Below are 22,009 nucleotides of genomic sequence, written 5' to 3' on the forward strand. Positions count from 1 at the left end.
GACTATAACACAAGCACATGGCAGTCATTGCCCTGGAAAGCACAACATGATCAGGGAGACAGGAACTGTGACAACAAAATAGTCACCCTAAGGGGCATGATTACTTGTAAGGCTGTTTTCTGCATCCCAAGAACACACGGATGGTGACTAATCAGAAAACTGTATGTGCATTTTAAAATATCAGTCACTCTTGTGTTAATTCATTTTCATTTTATTTCATTTCTGTGAAGGATGCAAATGATCCTGAAGCTGGGTATAAAATACATGTAAATAGCCAACTAGCAAGATTTCATATCAGCAGAAGGAACACCAGCATCCTCTCAGGCTGCATACAGCATTTTGAAGATACCTTGGCCCTTGCTCAAGGGCCCTGCAGTGGCAGCTCTGGGGTTTGAATTCACAAACTTCTAATCCAAGGTCCAGTGTCTTAAATACTAAGCTCCTACCACCACAAATAGATAACTTCTTACAGGAAGCTAGTACATAGTAAATGGGACTGTATTGGGAGCATGGTGTCTTGGTGGTAGCATGTTTGCCTCACACCTTAATCACACCTTGGAGTTTGATTCCCACCTCTGACTCGTGTGTTTGTGTGTGAGGAGATTGCATGTTCTTCCTGTGCCTCTGGGGGTTTCCTCCCCAAGTCCAAGATACCTTGTAGGCTGATTGGCATCTCTAAATTGTCCACAGTGTGTGACTGTGTTTGATTGTGCTGTGCGATAGACTTGCCTCCTGTTCAGAGTGTACCCTGCCTTGTGCCCTGATTCTCCTGGGATAGACATCAAGTTCCACGTGACCCAGCAGTATAACTGGCGTAGAAACTGGACAGATGGATGGATGGTTAGATAGATAGATAGATAGATAGATAGATAGATAGATAGATAGATAGATAGATAGATAGATGGATGGATGGATGGATGGATGGATGGATGGATGGGTTCTTATACTGTACTAGTCAATTCCCATCTGTGTAATATGCAGCCTAGGGCACAAAAATCTAACCTATTTACACACTTTATCTAGTAAAATTCTGCAAGCACATGCTCATTGGCTGTTATTATAATTTCATCAGAATATATTTAATTGGATGTAATCCTGGTGGTGGTACACAGCCTTATGCTCTGTGAGCTTTACAGTATGTCTGAAATCTTACAGTCATATCAGCCTCTATGATGACATTATATTTATATGTAACCAGGTGATATTTAGAGGGGGTCTGGATATTCACAATATTACTGATGTATATCTATATAGCTGCAGACAAATAAGAGAGCCCCTTTAAGAGTTGGTGGGTGACGTCATCGCGTGTACGTGCACATGTGCAATCGCGCAATTACGAAGTTATAGAGTAAGCTACAGGTGGTCGCGGTTTCTTTTACGAGTTTATTCTAACACTATCGAGGTAATGATCGCTATGTACAATGTTTTTATTCAGTCTTTGAAAAGTTTGCAGTTTACTGGAACATTGCCTTACATGTTGCTTCATATCTATCCAGGGAGCTGGATGTTGACACAGGATTGTGTTGATTAGCGAGTGTGGCTAAGTTGATGCGCCACGCGTTTAGACGAGGCCTGGTAGCGCAGGGGTGATTATATTAGTGTACACCGTTAGGAACATCTGGAAAAGTGAGTAATGTTAACCATTATAATATTTTGGTGATGTAAGTGTATTGTGTGAGTGTCATTGTAATGTAACTATTAGTACACTTCTAAGATGTTTTGTTTTCTTCCTAGAGTGCCACTACCGTATTGTTAGTGTTGGAATTATTGCTCTTTCTGTTTAATTATGGTAAGGAAACAAGGACAAATTTGTGTTTTCCTTCATTTATAATGGGAGTCATTTATTGTTTAGAACAGAAGTAATTCTGACGCTGTACTTTGGTTTATTTGTTTCCTTTTTTTCCCCCCTTTTCTGTTCAGTTAAATACAAATGAAATGTAGACTCCTAAGCAATCACATGGAATAAATTGTGAACCCCATCGGATTTTTTTTTGTGGAACCTGTTTTATTTTCCTACGGCCACATATACTTTATAAAAATAATATACTTCATTTTAATACAGTGCCTCATAATACAGAACGTAAACATTAAATGTGTTAAAATGAAAACTTTTTTTCCGAAACAATAACTTATTATACAGCATACACTACAAGGCAACAACTCAGCTGCCTTTTGCATATTTAAAAGTTGATTTAAAATATTAATGTGGAGATTTCATTTTTCGTTTTATTTCGTTTCAGTGTTTATGATTGTTCTTAACTCAATCTTTCTATTCCCAGCATACAGGCAAGTAAGTAACTTGCAGTATTTGAAAGGAATGAACATTACAGACATGGCAATATTAAATGATATATACATTTTTAAACTATATTAGTGTTTCCTGTTTGTTGTTCATTGGTGCTTTGAGCTGTGTATTCTTATGAAATAACAAATGTCACGTGGCTAGAGAACTGAGTCTGAGCTTGTTTCTGCCAAATGATGAACTAGAAGCTACATATTAATAGCATATTGTGAGCTCAAGTAAGGCTTCAATTTGTGGTCCTGGGTTAGGTATTTCATAGCCACAACATAACTTGAAATATTCTGTGCTAATAATATTACTATATCTATTATTCTACATATTCAGCAAACCATTTTAAACAGTTGAGCATTCTGTCCATTTTCAAATGTCCTATTCGGCTTGTTGTTTGTTTCTAGTAATCAATCTTGGTCGTTTGGTAGTTTTGTGATTGGTAACTTTGCTTACAAGATCTACACTTTCGCCCAATTCCTTTAGAAACCTGAAGCCTGACAACTGACAGTTTGGGGACTTTCAGGGTGAAAGGGTCTTAACTGTGAAATGTGATTTTATGCAACCATGGACTTTATAAGCCATTCTGCTCCACTGAGAGAAAATGAGAACCAATACTGGAACACAGCCAGAGAGAGAGAGAGAAGATTCACAGAGCAACACTCTGTCCTCTTTTAGGTTTAGATCTATATTTGTGCCTTCTAATGTTTTTGTAATTTCTTTAACACAATTTTGCCTCCTGCTCTGATATTCTCCAGTTCACATACTGTGGCTCACTCAATCAATCACAGTGACTAATATGACACTGCACCTTAAACCCCTTGTGGATGTTTTACAAATAAGGGCCTCTCAGCGATCACTTTTCTCATTGGTGCCCAGTGGCAGGTGTCCATGCCAGGATTGTACAGGAGCCTGGCAGCACTCTGCAGGAAGCATCTCGTCCTCTGTGATTTACTAATTGAACTAAGCAGATATAAATAGAGGCTGATGCACAGACCACACTGAGCACAGCTAATCATGTTTTGCTTGGCCAAAAAAAGGGTACACACTTCACACATCTGCAGAGGACAGTGCTATTTATTCAGGATTAGGTTTTCATCCTTACAACCTTTATTAGAGCTGATCAAAAATGCCAAAAAATCTTCTGCAAGCAATTAATCCAAGGCAAGTTACAGGCACAGCTACTTAAGGAAAGGCTCAGAAATGAACCCATATTTGATAAAATCACAAGCAGTACTACTTTATTGTTTCACTGTTTATTAGACTACGCACTTCACTAACTCCTTCATGAAAACTGACATTATTTATTAAAATATTTGGAATATTTCACATTCATTTATTCTTGACATAATATAACACTGTTGGTGCTCACATATTTTGGAACACCCTGACAACTGTCTTTGTAGTTCAATGCACCTTTCGTGAAAATATTGCATTTTACGAAACACAAAACTTGAACTGCTAAATGTTTATGGGTTTTTCTCTTTTGTTAAATAGGTCTGGCAGCCTCGTAAGCTTGAAAAGTGTGGTGGAACTTTTTTATGAAGCCCATTTTTATACATCCTTATAATATAAAAAAGGTTGCATATAAATCTTTGTACGTTTGCAATGATTCCTAGAATTTTTGTAAACTCTAATAAGGCCTCATTAATCTCTAATAATGTGCTAGAATTCCATGACAAATTATAACCAGGTTGTAACCAATGTGTGACTATTCGTTTTAATGCCATGTGGTGTACTGTACAACTATTATAACTAATAATGACTAGTACATAATTATAAAGAAACTGTACAATGATTTATGAATATGAATGGTTGTTTTATTATATAAATACTTTTTTTTGAAGAACTGTAAAGCAAAGCTAATATAGAGCACAATGGAGGAAAGTCAGCCTGACTATTTTAAACTAGCAATTCCATATTTTAAAAACACGATAACACAGTTTGAGTATTTTTAATAATAGTGAGTGAAACATGATCCTGTTGTAATTATATATCAACCACTAACATTTATTGTGCGGTTTGAGATCAGTTGTTAGCATGATCTAATATACACCCTTTAAGTCCACTACAACATAAAAGCATACCTTATAATCTCTCTCTCTCTCTCTCTCTCTCTCTCTCCTCCTGTTGCCTCCTGGTGCAAGATTCTGACAGAGTTTCTCCATTCACGTTCCAGACCTGCCTGATTACTGAACTCTTGCTTGGAGCTTCTGCACTTCCTCACCTTCTGCTGCTCTGAATGGTACCACCGTAAAGAATTAGACTACCCAAAAAAAAATTATTCCTAAATCTCAGGGAATCTTAATTGTATATTTCAGATTTGCATTCAAGAACTGCTGTAATCATGAAGACTGTCCCCTTTTAAACAGTTGTAGAAAACATCTCACTATTTGAAGTCAAGTCAAGAAGCTTTTATTGTCATTTATAAAGCTGAAGCAGTACATAGTGAAATGACACAGAGTTTCTAAATATGACCACAATCATGTTCCCCAAACACTTTAATTTCATTTAAAAGTTAGCTTAATACATTTCCCTTAAAAAAAAACAAAAAAAACAAAGCGTCATAGCTACCAGCCAATCAGCAGCTAGGTAAAACTGTTAATGCTCTGTGATTGGCTACTTCCAACCATTCCAGCCAATAGCATGTCATAATGGCTGTACTGTACATATGTGATATCAGCGATGTTCAATATCATTAAAATCATTATGTTGATATTTTGCTGATTTTACTTTTATATTTATATTACTAAATTAATAAACTAAACCTTCTTTAATAATTTCACGTTAAAAAGCATGAAAATGTTCTGTTGAAAGCTCTGTGAATTCCAGCGTGGAACTGTGATAGGATGCCACCTGTGCAACAAATCCAGTCGTGAAATTTCCTCGCTCCTAAATATTCCACAGTCAACTGTCAGCTGTATTATAAGAACGTGGAAATGTTTGGGAACGACAGCAACTCAGCCACGAAGTGGTAGGCCACGTAAACTGACGGAGCGGGGTCAGCGGATGCTGAGGCGCATAGTGCGAAGAGGTCGCCAACTTTCTGCAGAGTCAATCTCTACAGACCTCCAAACTTCATGTGGCCTTCAGATTAGCTCAAGAACAGTGCGCAGAGAGCTTCATGGAATGGGTTTCCATGGCCGAGCAGCTGCATCCAAGCCTTACATCACCAAGTGCAATGCAAAGCGTCGGATGCAGTGGTGTAAAGCACGCCGCCACTGGACTCTAGAGCAGTGGAGACGCGTTCTCTGGAGTGACGAATCGCGCTTCTCCATCTGGCAATATGATGGACGAGTCTGCGTTTGGCGGTTGCCAGAAGAACGTTACTTGTTTGACTGCATTGTGCCAAGTGTAAAGTTTGGTGGAGGGGGGATTATGGTGTGGGGTTGTTTTTCAGGAGCTGGGCTTGGCCCCTTAGTTCCAGTGAAAGGAACTCTGAATGCTTCAGCATACCAAGACATTTTGGACAATTCCATGCTCCCAACTTTGTGGGAACAGTTTGGAGCTGGCCCCTTCCTCTTCCAACATGACTGTGCACCAGTGCACAAAGCAAGGTCCATAAAGACATGGATGACAGAGTCTGGTGTGGATGAACTTGACTGGCCTGCACAGAGTCCTGACCTCAACCCGATAGAACACCTTTGGGATGAATTAGAGCGGAGACTGAGAGCCAGGCCTTCTCGTCCAACATTAGTGTGTGACCTCACAAATGCGCTTCTGGAAGAATGGTCAAAAATTCCCATAAACACACTCCTAAACCTTGTGGACAGCCTTCCCAGAAGAGTTGAAGCTGTTATAGCTGCAAAGGGTGGACCGACGTCATATTGAACCCTATGGATTAGGAATGGGATGTCACTTAAGTTCATATGCGAGTCAAGGCAGGTGAGCGAATACTTTTGGCAATATAGTGTACTTCATGAAGATATTTCCTAAAACATTCTATCTCACAGGATTTAATATAAACCTTACATCTTCCAGTATTGAATTCTTAGATATTCATAAATATTTTAAAATAATACATAATAAATCAAATAATAAAATATTTAAAAAGCCTTTGAATGTGTTGTGAAGGCTGAATGTAGGAACCCTTCAACCTTACTAAGATCTGTGAAAATCTATTATTTGAGCATTTTTCTGTATCCATCCTAACACATGGATCGACAGATAATACTGAACACTTATAAATTTTAACCAGAAGCATGCTTCAACTTCTGTATTTCAGGTAAGTCTCCCTTATTATTTTTTGGCTCTTTATAAAAATGCATCTTGGATAAAAATAGCTTACGTGACAGCATAATGTCATGCTGCTTCGAAATCCGTACTAGAAAATAATAAAAATAAATTGTATGAGTGAATATGAATGAGAGAAGGATTCCAGTTATTATTTAACTACAGATGGTGTCTCTAGATAATTATTTTCTCTGGAATGAATGCATTAACCTGCTCTTAATTATGAAAAAAAATGCCTGGGAACACATTAGTACGTGCCATGACAGGTTCAGAGATGGATACAAATGCAATAGAACATTTTTATTGAGAGAGAAAAAGGCAAACAAATCCCAATCAGCAGTCAAGGTCAAGAGTCAGGCATTGAACAAATAGGACAAACTGGTCAAACACAGGCTATCAGACTCTGTAATGTCAGGAATGCAGGCCACATATATTTTGAGAACTGTGGGTGAGTGAAAGTCTCTTTTCTAAAGTGTGTGTGTATGCGTGTATGCATGTCTGTGTGTTCGCCTTGTTGATTTGGGCCACTGGCTTGAGCGATGTGCACTCTCACAGACCAGCTCACTCCACTAAATCCTGTCCTCTACATCCAGCAAATCGGTGGGCTGGTACCAAAGCATGCACTGGAAGAGAATGTGTTGTGCGGATGTGTGGTGGAGTGAGTATTGGGTGTACTCCTCCCGGGGTAGGAACTGAGCCCAATCCTTCAGGTTGCCAGTGCAGAATGTGTATAGAATCTCTGCTGCTCGGCTGTTATCTTGAGGATGATACCAAGAAGTCAGATTAAAATTTAGACTGACCCCGACTTCCATGAAGCTGGCCCACATGTAAGAAGTGAACTGGAGGCCCTGTCTGCTATTTAAGTTTTCAAGATCCTGAGATATCTGAAACACTTAATTGAACAGAAGTTGTGGCAAAGGCTAGGTTCGGGAGGTAGGTTTGGGAGTGGGATTAGGCGTAGTGACATGCAAAAGTGGTCAGTGATGCCCAGGATCATGTTGATGCCTCAGGTCTGTGAGAAAATTATTGCCAATATGTGAATAGGGCTGTTGGGGCATGGGAAATGGTAGGGGTTTGCTGGCAGGCAGGGCTTAGGGTAGGTAACTTGGGTGTTTTGGCATTTGGGCGATTTGAGGTATTACATGTTTTCATGGTCAGTGAAGATTGTGACTGGGTGAACAGGATGTAGCTTCCACTGTGACAGGAAGGCTCCCACCCCTGACTCGGAAGCATCTCAACAACAAAGTGCTTTGGGAGGAAAGTGCTTAAAGATGGGTGCATTGGTAAAAGTGCATGGTCTGTTTTACTGATCTCAAATGTGTCCATAAAAAGACATTACATTAGAATACAGAGGACTGTTTGAAAGTATATTTAGTCTTACAAAAGTTCCATTAAGTATACAAAAATAATAAATGCTTGAAGCAAATTTGGGATGAAAACATTTAATGTGAAGCAGTCTTAGAAATCCATTATAAACAATATATTTCCATAAATAGATCAGCTAGATACTACAGAAATAACATGCACAATGACTACTATAAAGCACTGTTTATACAACTGCTCTGGGCTTCATCATTGGTGCTTCAGTATTTGATTTGCTTCTTGTGGACTAGTGTATGAGGCTACATCTCTGGGAATATAAGCAAAAAATATTAACTCTGCCTATATCAACACACCATCTGTTATTAATCACTGTGTTGAATTCTTTACATTATTGTAACATGGCTATCCGGTGCATGCTTTTAAACTTGTAATTTTTGTATACCTGATTACATTGCATTTTACTGTATTGTAATATATACACACACACACACACACACACTTTATTATAATTGTCCTGCATTTTAATTTATACTTCCAATTAAACAAAACATATTGGAAATAAGTACTTGAGTTGTGTATGTAATCATCTAGGTGCTAAGTGAGTTGTGTTTGTGTTCTATTCTTAATCAAAAAGGCCTATGTTCCACCACAATCCCACCACTAAGTCTAAATCCAGACTTCCTTGTCCTTTTATGAGTGGAACAAACTACTGAACTTTGTTCACTATGCAGAGTTGCTCACTTTCTTCAAGAAAAGCCTGAGGACACAACTCTTCTGTGAGCACCTGAACATCAAGCTTTCTATTTCTGAGTCTATGTGTGTACCAGGTGTGTGACTGCCATTTTAATGACATTATTTTTTGTTATGCATGTGTATCATTAGGTATCATGTCTGTTCAATTTGTTTGTAGTATACTCGGTACTTGCGACTGTTATGTTAGATGTTCCTTCTGTTCAGGCAACCACTATCTTTCACTTGTTTCTAATCATTGGATTTTTTCTTTTCCATAGCCCTTTTATCAATCTACCAGTCATCAAACATATGCATGTATGGGCATTCATTGTTTACTCTTGCACCTAAACTGTCATATATTTGCTTTTTTTTCCTTTTTTATCAGTTTTTCTCCTGCCATGTGCCACCATGTCTTCCACACAGTCTATACAACATGTCCTGAGGTGTGAATGCGTTTGTGAAAGTGTGTGCACATACATGAGGCTCCAGATCCATTATAGTCCTGAGCAGGATAAAGTGACCACTGGTGGTAAAGGAATGAATGTTCTTTTTGTTTCCTCAGGGTCACTGTTTTTTTTCATTTGCCGAAAGTCAATGGGCTACTTTAAATTTCCCTAGGTACAATGTTCCCAGGATAGGCTCCAGATCCATCACCACCCTTACTGGGAAAAGGCAGTCACCGTGAATGGATGAATGAACGAATGAATTAATTAATCCTGTATATTGCAAATCATCTCTTTTTTTCTTGATAGACATTAATTGTACAATAAGTGAGCATGTGAATAAAAAAAGAAAAGATCTCATGTTGCCATTTAAAGCTAGCTTTGATCACTATACAATAGATTCTCTACCATGATGTAACAAAAACCTGAACTCACTGACCAATATCCACTTATGAGCACCTTAATGAGCCTTAAAAGTTTCCGGAAAACTCAATACTGCAGCTCTTCTTTCTCTTACTCAAAAGGTATTGAAGTCAGAACTTGCTGAGCCTTTGAGTTAAGACTCCAGTGAAGCTTGTTATTTTAAGCTCAAACTGTGGGGAAGCAGGAGAACTTTTACTGACCCTGCGCTTTGACCTCTTTCGGAGAAGAATGACCATCTTGCAGAACGATCTCAACCAATACTACTATATAAATTAAAGAAAGTAAAAGTAAAGTAAAGGTCATGCCACTATACATAACAGTAGATTGAATATTGTTTTGAAAAAGCTACAATGATGTTAGTGGTAGCCATAATGAGGGGCAGTGTTTACTGATCAAATACCACAACCACCAAGCTGCCATTTTTGGGACCCTGAGCAAGAACCTTAACTTCTATCTCCTTAGTTATATCCTTTCTCAAGTGTATCCTTTCTCAGATGTTTCCTTTAAACAGGAATGCTTCTAAATAATTGATTAACTAATCATTTACCCTAATTAATACTGAGGTTAGTTTTTTTTAAAATCAATTCGTTTATTTTCGGGTAATGCTTTATCTTGGTCAGCACCATGTCTGATTTGGATCTAATCCTGGAAACACTGGGTGCAAGCTGGGAATATATTCTGAAAGGGACATTCGTCACCATAGGGCAACACTTTCTAAGGTTCAACACTATCAAAGGGCAACTTAGCATAAGCAGTCCACCTACTTGCCTGTTTCAGGAGTTGGAAGAAAACCAGAGAACCCAGTGAACACAGAACACACACATAAATTCCATACAAACAGTAACTCATGATCAGGTGGAAATACTATTAACAAGGACACCATGCTTTGTGTTAATAAGTAGGACATATTTTTCCTGCACAGCTGAATGCAAAAACCTGCAGAAACCTCAGTCGGCAATCACCAGGAAATAGAAGGAAACATTCTACAGAGCTTGAGTCTCCAGCTGTGCAGTTCTGTAGGTCTTTTGTGGCTAGTTCATAAGGTAGTGATGAAGAGAAGTGGGATACCAAGCCCTCTGAGAGGGGAGTAATGCTTTTATCGCCCTGTCCCTCTGGGGACACTTTCAGAAAGGCAAAATAGGCTTAAAGACATTTTAAAGCAACAAGGTTGTACCCAGCTGCAGGTCCGCACTAAAAGGATATTGCTTCAGGCAATCCTTGTTTCAGTGCCATGGCCTTTCATCTGAATAACTTCAGACAAAATACTCTTCAGGGGATTCCCGTCATGCTTGATAATATGTATCGATTAGGAAAGTTCATGTACTTTTGTCACTGTCCCCAGTGGATATGCATATTGTACTGCAAGACATGGAGGCAGCTGCAGATGTTATAATGGTTTATACCACAGCACAGTTGGGTGCTCAGTTCGGATTGGTCCAAATAGCTCCAAATACCAATTGATTTTGGTACAAAACCTGCAGGCCTCTGTAAGACAGCTGAAGGTGAATAGAAGTTTAACCTTCCAGCAGAATAATGATTTAAAACACAAATACAAGTCAACAAAGGAACAATGTCAGAAGAAGAAGAAGAAGATAAACATTTTTGGAATGGCACTGTCAGAGCTGAGATCTAAATCCTATCAAAAACCTGTGAAATGACTTGAAGGAGATCTCCGTGCAATTTGATAGATCTGAAGCATTCTGTAAGGTAGAAGTCAAGATGTGCTAAGATTCGTAATCCTAAAAGTTGCTTTAAGGTTGCTTTAGTTAAGAGTTGTACACACTTGTGCAAACATTTTTTTTACGTGACAAAAATCGGCAGTTTTAAAAGGGAGGTGTAAATCTTTTGCATCCATTATACACTCTGATGTCCTAAAAATGTACATCATATACAACTGTAATGACAGACGGCCTGATTTATTTGATTATTAATATCCCCCATACTGGCGAGGTATAAACACATTGTACACTCCTTTCATAGATCCTCACTGCAAGCAAAATGTAAAGTGACTGCCATGAGAAATGGCTTCTTATTACACTGCCATTCCCTGTGTAATGAGTTGCCACTCACTGTCCAGTCGCTCAGTTCCTCACCGATGCACTTTATATGAGAGAAGTCCTTGGAAGCATTTAGAGCACCTCATGCAAAAAACATGCTCCCAAAATGATAAATATGATCATCTATATTTAAATAATAATTTTTTTTCCTTTTATTGATTATAGAAAATTAAAGATGAACCATGGCAGGATCAGTGGTGCAAAGCTTTCCTGCTGTCCTTGCATAGGGGTCAGTGAGAACTGGGCATTTGAAGAACATGCCATTTATTTCAGGACTTTGATTAATCTCTCTTTTCCCCTGATTCAATTACTGTTCAAGGCAGAAGCACACTACAAAGGGTCCTTTATCAGGTTCTTTAAACCCCTCCATCTCAAGCTATCAGTTACATGTAAAAAGAAACTGATAAAAGAAGAAAGATAGATTAGTGTTACTAGTGCTGTGGGTGGAAGTAAAAGACTCTTCTTTTTTCAGATAAATTAAAATCAGACTAATAATTCGGAAAAAGTGTATTTTCTAGAGTATTAATTAATAATATTATATGCAACCTTTAATTAAAAACAGTTTAATAATTTAATTTAATAATTTATTCTTATTTCTAGGTATTTAGTTATTTTTTTGATATTTTTATTTTCATTTTTTCCCCTCCCCTTTCTCCGTTTCTCTTCTTTTGTAAAGCTGCTTTGAGACAATGTTCGTTGTAAAAGGCGCTATACAAAGTAAATTGAATTGAATTGAAAAAAAAAAAACAGATTTAAAGAAATATAGAAATTCTATAGAAAAAAATAAAAATGACAAAGTTTAAATGAATTATTTATATTTGTCCCTGATCAGCAGGCCAGAGGTGATGGTGGCAAGGAAAAACTCCTTGAGATGAAATGAGGAAGAAACCTTAAGAGGAACCAGAGTCAAAAGAGAACCCATCCTCAGCTGGGTGACACCAGAGAGTTTGATCATAAATAATGTCCTTTCAACAACTGTATATAGTCAAGTGAAGTTGTGCAACCAGGAGCTTCTGATCAATATATAATTGATCAAAAAATGGTTTCTGGATTCATTATACAGATTCAACATGAATTCATTCCTGCCGAAGCCATAAAATATGTTAATTATTGTAATAGATGAAATGTTCTTGGGTCATTTCTTTACAGTGTTGACTGTGAAGAAGTTATTTTTCACTGTTTTATTTTAGGTCTCTGACTGGGTGGTATTTTCACTCTGAATCGTTTTACAGCTCAGGTTGTCTCTGTGTTCACTCACAGATCAAAGTTTGTGGAGTATGTGGAAGTGAGGCAGCAAAAAAGAAAGAGGTGGTATGGGTTTTTCCCGGTTTTAAAGATTTCAAAATAGAATGCAGTACAAATGTGCTGACGGAAAGGGGAAATATTAAAGTTTGAGTCTATATACTTGCACAAGACTTATTTTTATTTATTTATTGTTTCTCAGATTCAGTCTTTCAACACTGACAGATAATATTCTCTTTTATAGTGCTGCTCCTACATGTGCTCTTTTTTTCCTGGGCCCGAACCCATTTACAGAAAGAGTTTGGAAGGTTTAAATGTAAAAAAAAGTTTTCATTCCAGATGTTTTTGACCCTTTTCCCAGAGCACTGCTCTCTGCTTAACCCAAAGACCAGATACTAAGTAATATAATTAGTAATATGAACTTCTGATCAATGTAGTCACATTAATTTGTATTCCAATGTTTGTTTGTTCATTCATTCATTCATTCATTCATTCATTCATTCATTTATTTATTTATTTATTTATTTATTTATTTTAACATATTTATTCTAGATAGGTTATAAGTGAACATGCTTGACTGAAAATATGTATCTAAACCTTGGATCTGTGTTGAGCAAAAGTAAAAGAACACTTAACATTAAACATGTTCATACATTAAATATGTAATAAAACATGACAGCAGTTTTGCCAACAGGGAGGGGTGAAATTAATCAGAAGCAGAACATCATTTTTACCTTGAGATTGATTATTTTCCAATAAAAGCCTGTCTGGTAGTCTTTTTTTTTCCCTCTTATAACAACTTAAAAAATAATTAATGAACAACACGCCATACATTTTATTAGTCTATAGATAGATAATAATGTTCTCCGTGAAACAAGCCATGCTAGTGAGAAACTGCAACATGCAAAGACCTCCATCATGAGGACTTTCCTCTGTGAGAAATTTATAACTTTACCTCTAACTGTTACAAAGCACTGACTCTATCCAAAAATGATATGTATGCATCTCCTCATAGGAAATGTCATGATATCAATAATTACAAAAGCTTTTCATCAGTTTATGTATACTATAGTGTCTATCATACAAGTATCAATGTACCTTGTTAGTATGGAAACGATAACATTAGAACGAATGCATTAATATTATAAACCTTGTAGCCAGACTAAGCCATGCTGTAGTAGACAATTAATTAACACCTTCTGACTAATCAGAATCTGTCTTTAAAAAAAAAGGGGGATAGTGTTCTGCTGTCTATTATTTTTTCAAAGAAAAATTACGTAGAAAATTATTTGATCATCTAATTGATCATCTATATAAAACCCAGAGACCAAGATCAGTCCTGGATATAGACTTCGGCTATGTCTATGTCTATGGATAGCTCAGGCCAAGAGTAGAAAGACCCAAAATGACCAATATCTGTTGTTACTGTGCACAGACCACTGTTTTGAAAGAAACAAATTTTTGTGCATGTGTGGAAGTATTTGTAAAGCAGTCCATTACTGCTGTACCAAAATAAACCAACTGGCAAGTGAGCTTTTATTGAAAGGATGATTTTCTCTGGAGGGCAGTTGACAGCTCGTCAGATGTTTATGATTAGGGCAAAAAGGTGACAAAGCAGCAGATGTGTAGCATGATTTGGCAAGGCCCCTGAGTATAGTGGGACCACAAACACACTAAAAAACAAATGAATTGGGAAGCCCAGGAGGGGTTTTATTTACATTGAGGAAAGAGTGTAAAGAGAGTGGGAAAGCAGTGCGATGCTCTTTTGTGTTGTAGATTTGATGCTTGACTGGCAAATGGAGAACAGCCCAGTATCTTCTCTTACTTCCCAGTGGGTGTCTTACATAATATAATTATTTTCTCTGTGCTGGCTCCTGTTTGGGGAAGAACTGATTCAATTAAGTTAATAAGATAAAAAAAAAAAAAATGGAGGAGACATGATAAATTAAACAGATCCTTCCATGAATGTTAAATACACATTCTCTTCATAGGATCAGAAAGCTGCTTTCTTTCTTTCTTTCTTTCTTTCTTTCTTTCTTTCTTTCTCTTTCGTTCGTTCTTTCTTTCTTTCTTTCTTTCTTTCTTTCTTTCTTTCTTTCTTTCTTTCTTTCTTTTCTTCAAAAGTGCTTTGAAGTATCTAGCAATAAATATATCCCAATACTAATTATGTTAGTATATCAGCTTAAAAATCTTTGTTGAGAGGTAATATAGTATAAAAACACTCAGTAAATAGGCGTTTAGTATGAAATGGATGTGAAGTATGAAAAGACGACACGAGTTGCTCATTTAAGTGCACCATAGAAATCTTTAGTTGTTCTCAGGTGCTCAACATCTAGTAGACGTTTAGTCCACACAAAGGCACCAGAACAAAAACAATTCCTTATTCATGTCTTCTTTTTTACCTGAGGTCCATTTCCAGATGATCAAAGTGGGCATGGTGCAGAGCCTGTTGTTATAAGTGCACCAGAACTGCAAGGCACAACACAAACTATTTGACTATAAATATATTCACCAGGTTTAAGGGTTGACCTTTCCTTTAAATCTGACAAATTATACATTATGAATGCCAGCCTAGGATCACATATAGAAGTAACTCGAATCCCTGTGGAAAAGATAAAAAAATTTGGGCTCACAGAGAACAAAGCTGTTTCACGTTTAGGCAAAAAAAAATGTATTCATGCACTTAAGCTTGTTATGTGAATAGAGCCAAAAATCCTGTGTTCATTACCACGAAACTGGTTATTTAAACATTTATTTCCTTCTGAAACATGTTAAAGTTTTACAGATTTTATATTGATATTGCATTTTCACTTATTTTGTGTATTCTTTTTATAGTCAGTATAATTTGACTCAATATGCAGTATGCATCATATTTTATGTTTTTCTTTTTCAGTTGGATGAAAATTTATTTATTTTTTATTACCAGTAAATTTGCCTATTTTCCTGAATGGTACATCTTTATGAGTGAAAAATGAAAAGTCAGCAGTTTCACCACTATGTCACCACCAGCTACAGTGCCTTCTGCTGCATCTCATTAATTTTAATTCCAACTTTTTCAAATAGGTCATTAGTGCTGGTCTCAAAAGTACAGCAGTGTAAAATACTTCCACTGAAAGTATGACACAGGATTCCACTATAGGTGATATGCGGACGATAAAAATGCATTTGTTGTACATTTTTAGCATGCATAATTAAACTTAGTGTCCTTGGCCACTTCGTTTTAAGCAGCTAATTGATAAATGGCTGAATTACTGCTCTGGCAGTTTATAAGTGTCAAATTTCGTTCAGTAATGAATGCAGAAATGTTGCCCTTGGTTTTCCTTTCCTCTCTGATTAAGCCATTTATTTGTTTCCCCTCTCATTTATGTAGTTGTCTGCTAGGAAGGTGATTTTCAGTACTCTTGTACAGTCGTCTCTATTTCATGCCCTTCATGCCAGGAAGATCCCTTGTTCGTTAATCAGCCTATTTTGCTAATGAAAGTATCCAGCAGAACTAATCAAAACATGTGCGTAATTAATCAACCCTTAGCAATCTGTAACCTTTTAAAAATGCCTCTGACATCTCTTTTCATGCTTAAGCTAAGCCCATTTTTACTCATTGATAATACTTAAATGTTAATGGCCATGCTTGCAGATGGAAATATATATATTTTTTTTACAGCAACCATGAATTATGTGTGTGTGTGTGTGTGGTTATTTGGGATAGGCTTCATGCTTCCGACCACCCTGTGTAGGATAAGTGGTACAGAAAATGAATGGATGGATATACTCAATTGTGTTTTATAGAAAACCACTTTACAGAAAAGCCGTTTAAATTCTCTTTCTCTTTGGAAAGCAAGTTCACACAGCATAAAAACCATGATAGACAAGAAAGATTGACTTTGAAAATTGGATTGCTGTTATAACCCCAAAATTTAACATTAACCTCAAACTACTAGCAGGTATAAAATATAGACCAAGAAGTGAAACTAGTAATATCTTCTTAAGTTTAAGTAGTATTGGCACAAATTCTAATAATTCTAATAAATAAGATCTGCTTCTATCTTGTAGCGTTCGTTTTTTTTAAGTCTGAAGTTGATACTCAAAGATTGTCTTGATTTTTTTTGTTTGTTTGTTTTATTTACAGTATATCAGCTCTATTTTTTTTTTTTACATATAGTGGGCACTGAAACATAGGAGGCTCTTAATGAAAGTGCCTAACCAGAACACAAGGTATAAAAATAGCATTCTGGGTGTGCCCTAACCTTTTCAAATGTGGTTTCAGGGTGCCTTTTTATTCCAGATGGGTCTCCTCTAGGGGCACATTTCTCCTCAAAGGGAAAGGTCAATTCTTTGGAACATCCAGACACGGGTGTTTTATGAGGCATGCAGGCCAGACAGACAGACAGACAGACACAGCTACATAGGGGGAGTGAGTAATGTCCTTCCTGATGGAGAAATGTGCAGGCAAAACAATTCTTTTATTTTTTTTCAATCAATGATTTTAGAGGCTCTGTAGCTCTGACTGTATTTCTGGTTTAAAGGGTCTGGAATTATGGACTTCAAATCACACTGATGATACAGCCACGCATGAAAAATTGTCTATGCTCTTCGGGTAGGAGAAATAACATACACTCCCTCCCCTGTCAATCATAGTGACAATCATAGCCACGTGTCAGCAAATGTATGCAGAAGAGGGTAGGTAGCGCTAACCGCCAAGTGTGTTATGCTGTCCTGTGAGGCAGCATGACCAGCCCTTTGAAAAAATGTGGTTACCTTCCCTCCCTTATTGGTAGCTATTATAGTGATGAGCTGATATTAAGTGGACAGCTCATCAAATATTGTAGAAAATTGGGCATGAGGTGGATGGGGGTGTTGGAGTTGATATGGTGAAGTTTTCTGTGAGGAGATGTTTATTTAGCATTTTGGTAAGAGTCTCTAGTGTCAGGGCTTTGAGGTATATCTTTTCCTTTAAATTATTATTTACAGCAAATTCTTCAAGATGGAAGAATGTGGTTTTGTGTTAATGTGACAAGCCGTGTTATTTTTTGTCTTATTAAGTAAGAGAGAAAGAAAAAAATAGAGGCAGGTGAAGGAGTAAGCAACAGTTTATAGTGATAGGATGGATTTATTTTTCGGATGTTCCACAAGTATGACACGCTATTCTTTATGAAGTAAATTTTTTGGGGGAAATTTTTTGTGGTAGAAGATGAAATACTTTGTGACCTGCTTCTTGTTGGGCCTCATTAATTTCTGTTCTCTTTAGTTAAAACACCTCACCGTTTTATTTCTTATACATTCACTCACTAGAGAGTAAGCTGAAAATGTTCTGGTTGCATTAGTCTGACACTGCATCAAAGTGACACTGATTGATTTTTGCTACCAGAGCATGACATACTTTTTGGGAATTAATGCATGTAAATGTGTCAATATGCAGCTGGGCTCATTAGCTAGACTTATCATCTGATCATATGACATTTCCATGTGATGGAAAATGGCATGTTGAGGTCAGATTGGCACTTGCCAGCTTGTTGGGTCTATACCTCCCAAAGCGCAGCAGGTTTAATTGGCTTTGCTCCCACCTGCCCTTTATTAGTTAATGAGGCAAACGCCTGAGCACTGCCTCAGCTGGAGGCTGCCAGCCACAGGCGATGCCACAGTGCCACAGCAGTGAATCAAACCTGTAGAAGTCCCTACTGGATTCATCATTGGTGTATGCCAAAGCTCACTTTGCATCTGTATCAATGACTTATTCTGTCTCAGAATTATTAGCATGACCAGCATACAGATTCATACAGAATTTTAAATAGCTTGACCTATAAACTACTAAACCTACTGATATTCAGTGATCTTGTTCACCTGACAATAATTAAAATCCCTTTTACATACATCAGGTCAGAACTGACATCATGAAAATACTTCTTTATGTCCATCATATTAGTCTTGGCCTCCAATTAGGTCTCCCCATATTACACAGCAGCTACCAACCAGAGGGATCAAAGGCTTTTACAGCCGATCGCATCTTTTCAAACTGCTACTCATGCAACATCAGCAGGTGGCATAACACACTCAGAGGAAAGTGCTATCCACTGATTTCACAAAGGCACCCTATGATTGGCTATGATTGACAAGGGAGAGAGAGAATGCCATCCTTACTTTTCTGAGATCAGAAAGACAATTTTGTTGCTTTGGACTCCTGGCCACAGGTGGCTGTGGCATTGTCAGTATTCAAACTTGCTATCTTGAGACGATACGCTGACTGCTCTTCTGTTGTGCCACTCGGGAGCTCACCTTTGTTTTTTTGTTTTGTTCTTAATAAAACTGAACAGACTTCACCAAGTGCTCATGCGTCTTCCTGTGATTACTTCTCCTTTAATTAAGGAGATATTGTTTATTTTACACCACATACAAGGATTTACAAGGACACAGAGTGCACCATTGTCTTTACCTGTTTTTCATGCACAGGTCATGAGATTCTGTTTGATTGTGAATTCATGTGTTTGGTTTGCAAGTGGGAAATATTCCATTTAGTGCTAGGCACAAATAACACCATAGTGTCACAATGAAACTAAAAAATGACTAAGACATATATTAGTCTAAAATTTGTCTCAATACATGCCTAAAATCTGGTTCTTTGTGTTTGTTGGAATACCTCCAAGGATATACTGCTTTGTTAATGTTTACTCCTGCCTTATAACATATACTGTATGTAGATAATATACATATCATGTCATGTTGCCACTCTAACAGCCTGACCGCTGTCCCACTGTAATAGACTGTATTACCAATATCATGGGCCATAGTGCCACTCAGATGTCCACAGACCAATAGTCTGTACCTTCACTCTGATGGTCTGCAACAACACTATATTCATCCACAATAGTACATTGATAGTCTCTGATTCAGCCTGTTACCACTCTCATGGTCCAATGCACCACTTTGATGGGCAAATGCTATTTTGACTGTTCACTATATCACTCCCATAGTCCATATCTCCAATCTAACAATCCAAATGCTATATTGATGCTACCTAACATCATCCCCATGATCCTGCAACCACTCACATGGTCTATATTGCCAATCTTATGATCCAGAACACCATTTTGATGTCCCAGAAATGTACTGCCCACAGTGCCAATCCTGTGGCCCATCATCCCACTAATGCTTCACAACAGCACTTTCATGGTTCACAATACTACTCTGATGGGCTATTCACGTGGTCCATGCAAATTTACTTATGGACACTTGTTTTTCTCTTTTTTAGACTATTTGGAAAGATACATTTATTGTAAAATAGTACTGGGTTGATGACAAGTCAACCCATGCCAACTGCATTTATGAGTGAGGTAGAATTCTATCCACAGATGGCTAAGCAGTTAAGGGCCTTGATTATGTGCCAAGACTGTCTTTCTGCAGTTTAGGAATTTAAATGTATTGTGCAGTCATTAGAACAGCCATCACTACATATCTAATTTACTATCTACTCTTTTCTTACCTAAACCTCACCTAATTGTCTCAACCTAACAAACTGAAGATTTGACACATTCTTTGGTATGGTAATTCATCATTTTTTAACACCATAACCATCCGATCAAATTATGGAAGACACTAAAATATATTCAGAAGATGTAGAAAATGTTCCTTTCCCTTTTCAGCCATTAAGAGACCATTAGCATAAAATTATACGTCTGAGTCTTTGGAATGGAAGGAACTGATAGGAGACGGCTGGTAGCTGGAGGCATATTGGTGGTGCTTTCATGCCTTCCCATTGTTGCACCTTTTGAACAAATCCCAGTGCCCCACCAGGGTTACTAAATAGACAGCTTGCTATGTACGTGGACCTTAAACTTCCTTTTGTTTTGAGATGAGGTGTCCAGACAATTGCTATGTTATATTGGTCAAATTCATACTATAGATCTTATTCTCTTTTCTCATTTCTGTGTATATAACAGAAATAAGGGGTGTCTTCTGAAAACCACTTGACATTATGTAATTTTCATCATCAATACTACATTACTATCATTACTATATCGACCAAAATTCCCTTTCCATTCAAACTGCCAGCGGTGGTTTTTATGTATGCTGCAGTTGTTCTTCACTGCATAAATGCATAATAAATCTGTCTATGCGTAAGCTAGGCTGATAGCTCTGGGCACATCCAGCTGGACAAGTGCTGCTCTCAACCATTAGGCATTTATACTTGAGCCATGTTTTGAGCCCAACAGCAGTGAGTCTGTCAGAAAATGCCAGAGAATAGAAGTGTGCAACTAGGGACTACTTGAAAGTAAGCATTACTTAAAGAGCCCTGAAATGCAGCTGAAAGTATGGAAATAAAATGGAAAATCCCAGCCAGCAGTCAAGTGCCTCTCAGTCTGAAAAAGCACCATCCTCATCCTCAGGTCAGATCACGAAAAAAAATGATTTAGAATTCTTAGTGAAGAAGCAGTCTTCATTACTGTCACATATACATTACAGCACAGTCCAATTCTTTCTTCGCATATCCCAAATTTGGAAGTTGGGGTCAGAGAGCAGTGTTAGCCATGAAGCAGGGCCCTGGAGAAGAGAGGGTTAAGGGACTTGTTCAGGGGCCCAGCAATGGCAGCTTGGCTTTGCTGGGCTTAAACTCCTATTAGGATGAAATGAGATGAGTTACCACAGTGTATGATATTCTGTACACATGTATACATAATCCGTATACATGGGAAACATAAAGTAGGCAAGGTATTCTGTTATTTGCAGTACTGCCGCATGTTTTTTTTTTTTTTTTTTTTACTTTTTGCTGTGAAAATAAAGGAAAATAAAAACACTGCAATTGTATGCATGGAATAAAATATTGCCTCTGAGAGCATCTTAAGAAATGCCAAGTAAACTCTATTGCAGATCCATTACAGTAAGAAAGCAGTTCAAGCCTAAACTGACAAAAATACAGCTGTGAACCCTTTTTTTTTACAAGGTTTTGTACTTTTATGAGTACATTTTTATTCCCACATGTCCTCCAGGTGATTTTTTTTGTTTTGTTTATTTCATTAGGGGCAGTATGAAACAAAACTAAACCAAATAGCAAGTATAAATTTTGCCTTGATTTGGACTCATAAATATTAGGCTTGAAAGCATCCCAAAGTGTATTTAGAAAATTCATATTTTTTTCATGTAAATAAACAACAAAATGGACCATAAAAGTCATTTTTACGTTTAATAATGCACCAGGATACACTGTATGTATATCTACTAGGACATCTGAAAAGCAGGTTTGTTTAAAACATAGCTAAAAGAATAAAGAATCAAGA

The 22,009-nt window shown here is 37.4% G+C and overlaps 1 long non-coding RNA gene across 1 annotated transcript; it reads left to right on the forward strand.

Moving 5' to 3' along the window:
* Positions 1-1,319: 1,319 nt before the first annotated feature.
* On the forward strand, positions 1,320-4,993 carry LOC131359617 (uncharacterized). Its single transcript, XR_009205800.1, has 3 exons — positions 1,320-1,402; positions 1,497-1,626; positions 4,438-4,993. It is a non-coding gene; the product is annotated as an uncharacterized LOC131359617 (long non-coding RNA).
* Positions 4,994-22,009: the final 17,016 nt, after the last annotated feature.

Source organism: Hemibagrus wyckioides, linkage group LG09, assembly GCF_019097595.1.
Source record: "Hemibagrus wyckioides isolate EC202008001 linkage group LG09, SWU_Hwy_1.0, whole genome shotgun sequence".
In the NCBI taxonomy this organism is placed as follows: Eukaryota; Metazoa; Chordata; class Actinopteri; order Siluriformes; family Bagridae; genus Hemibagrus; species Hemibagrus wyckioides.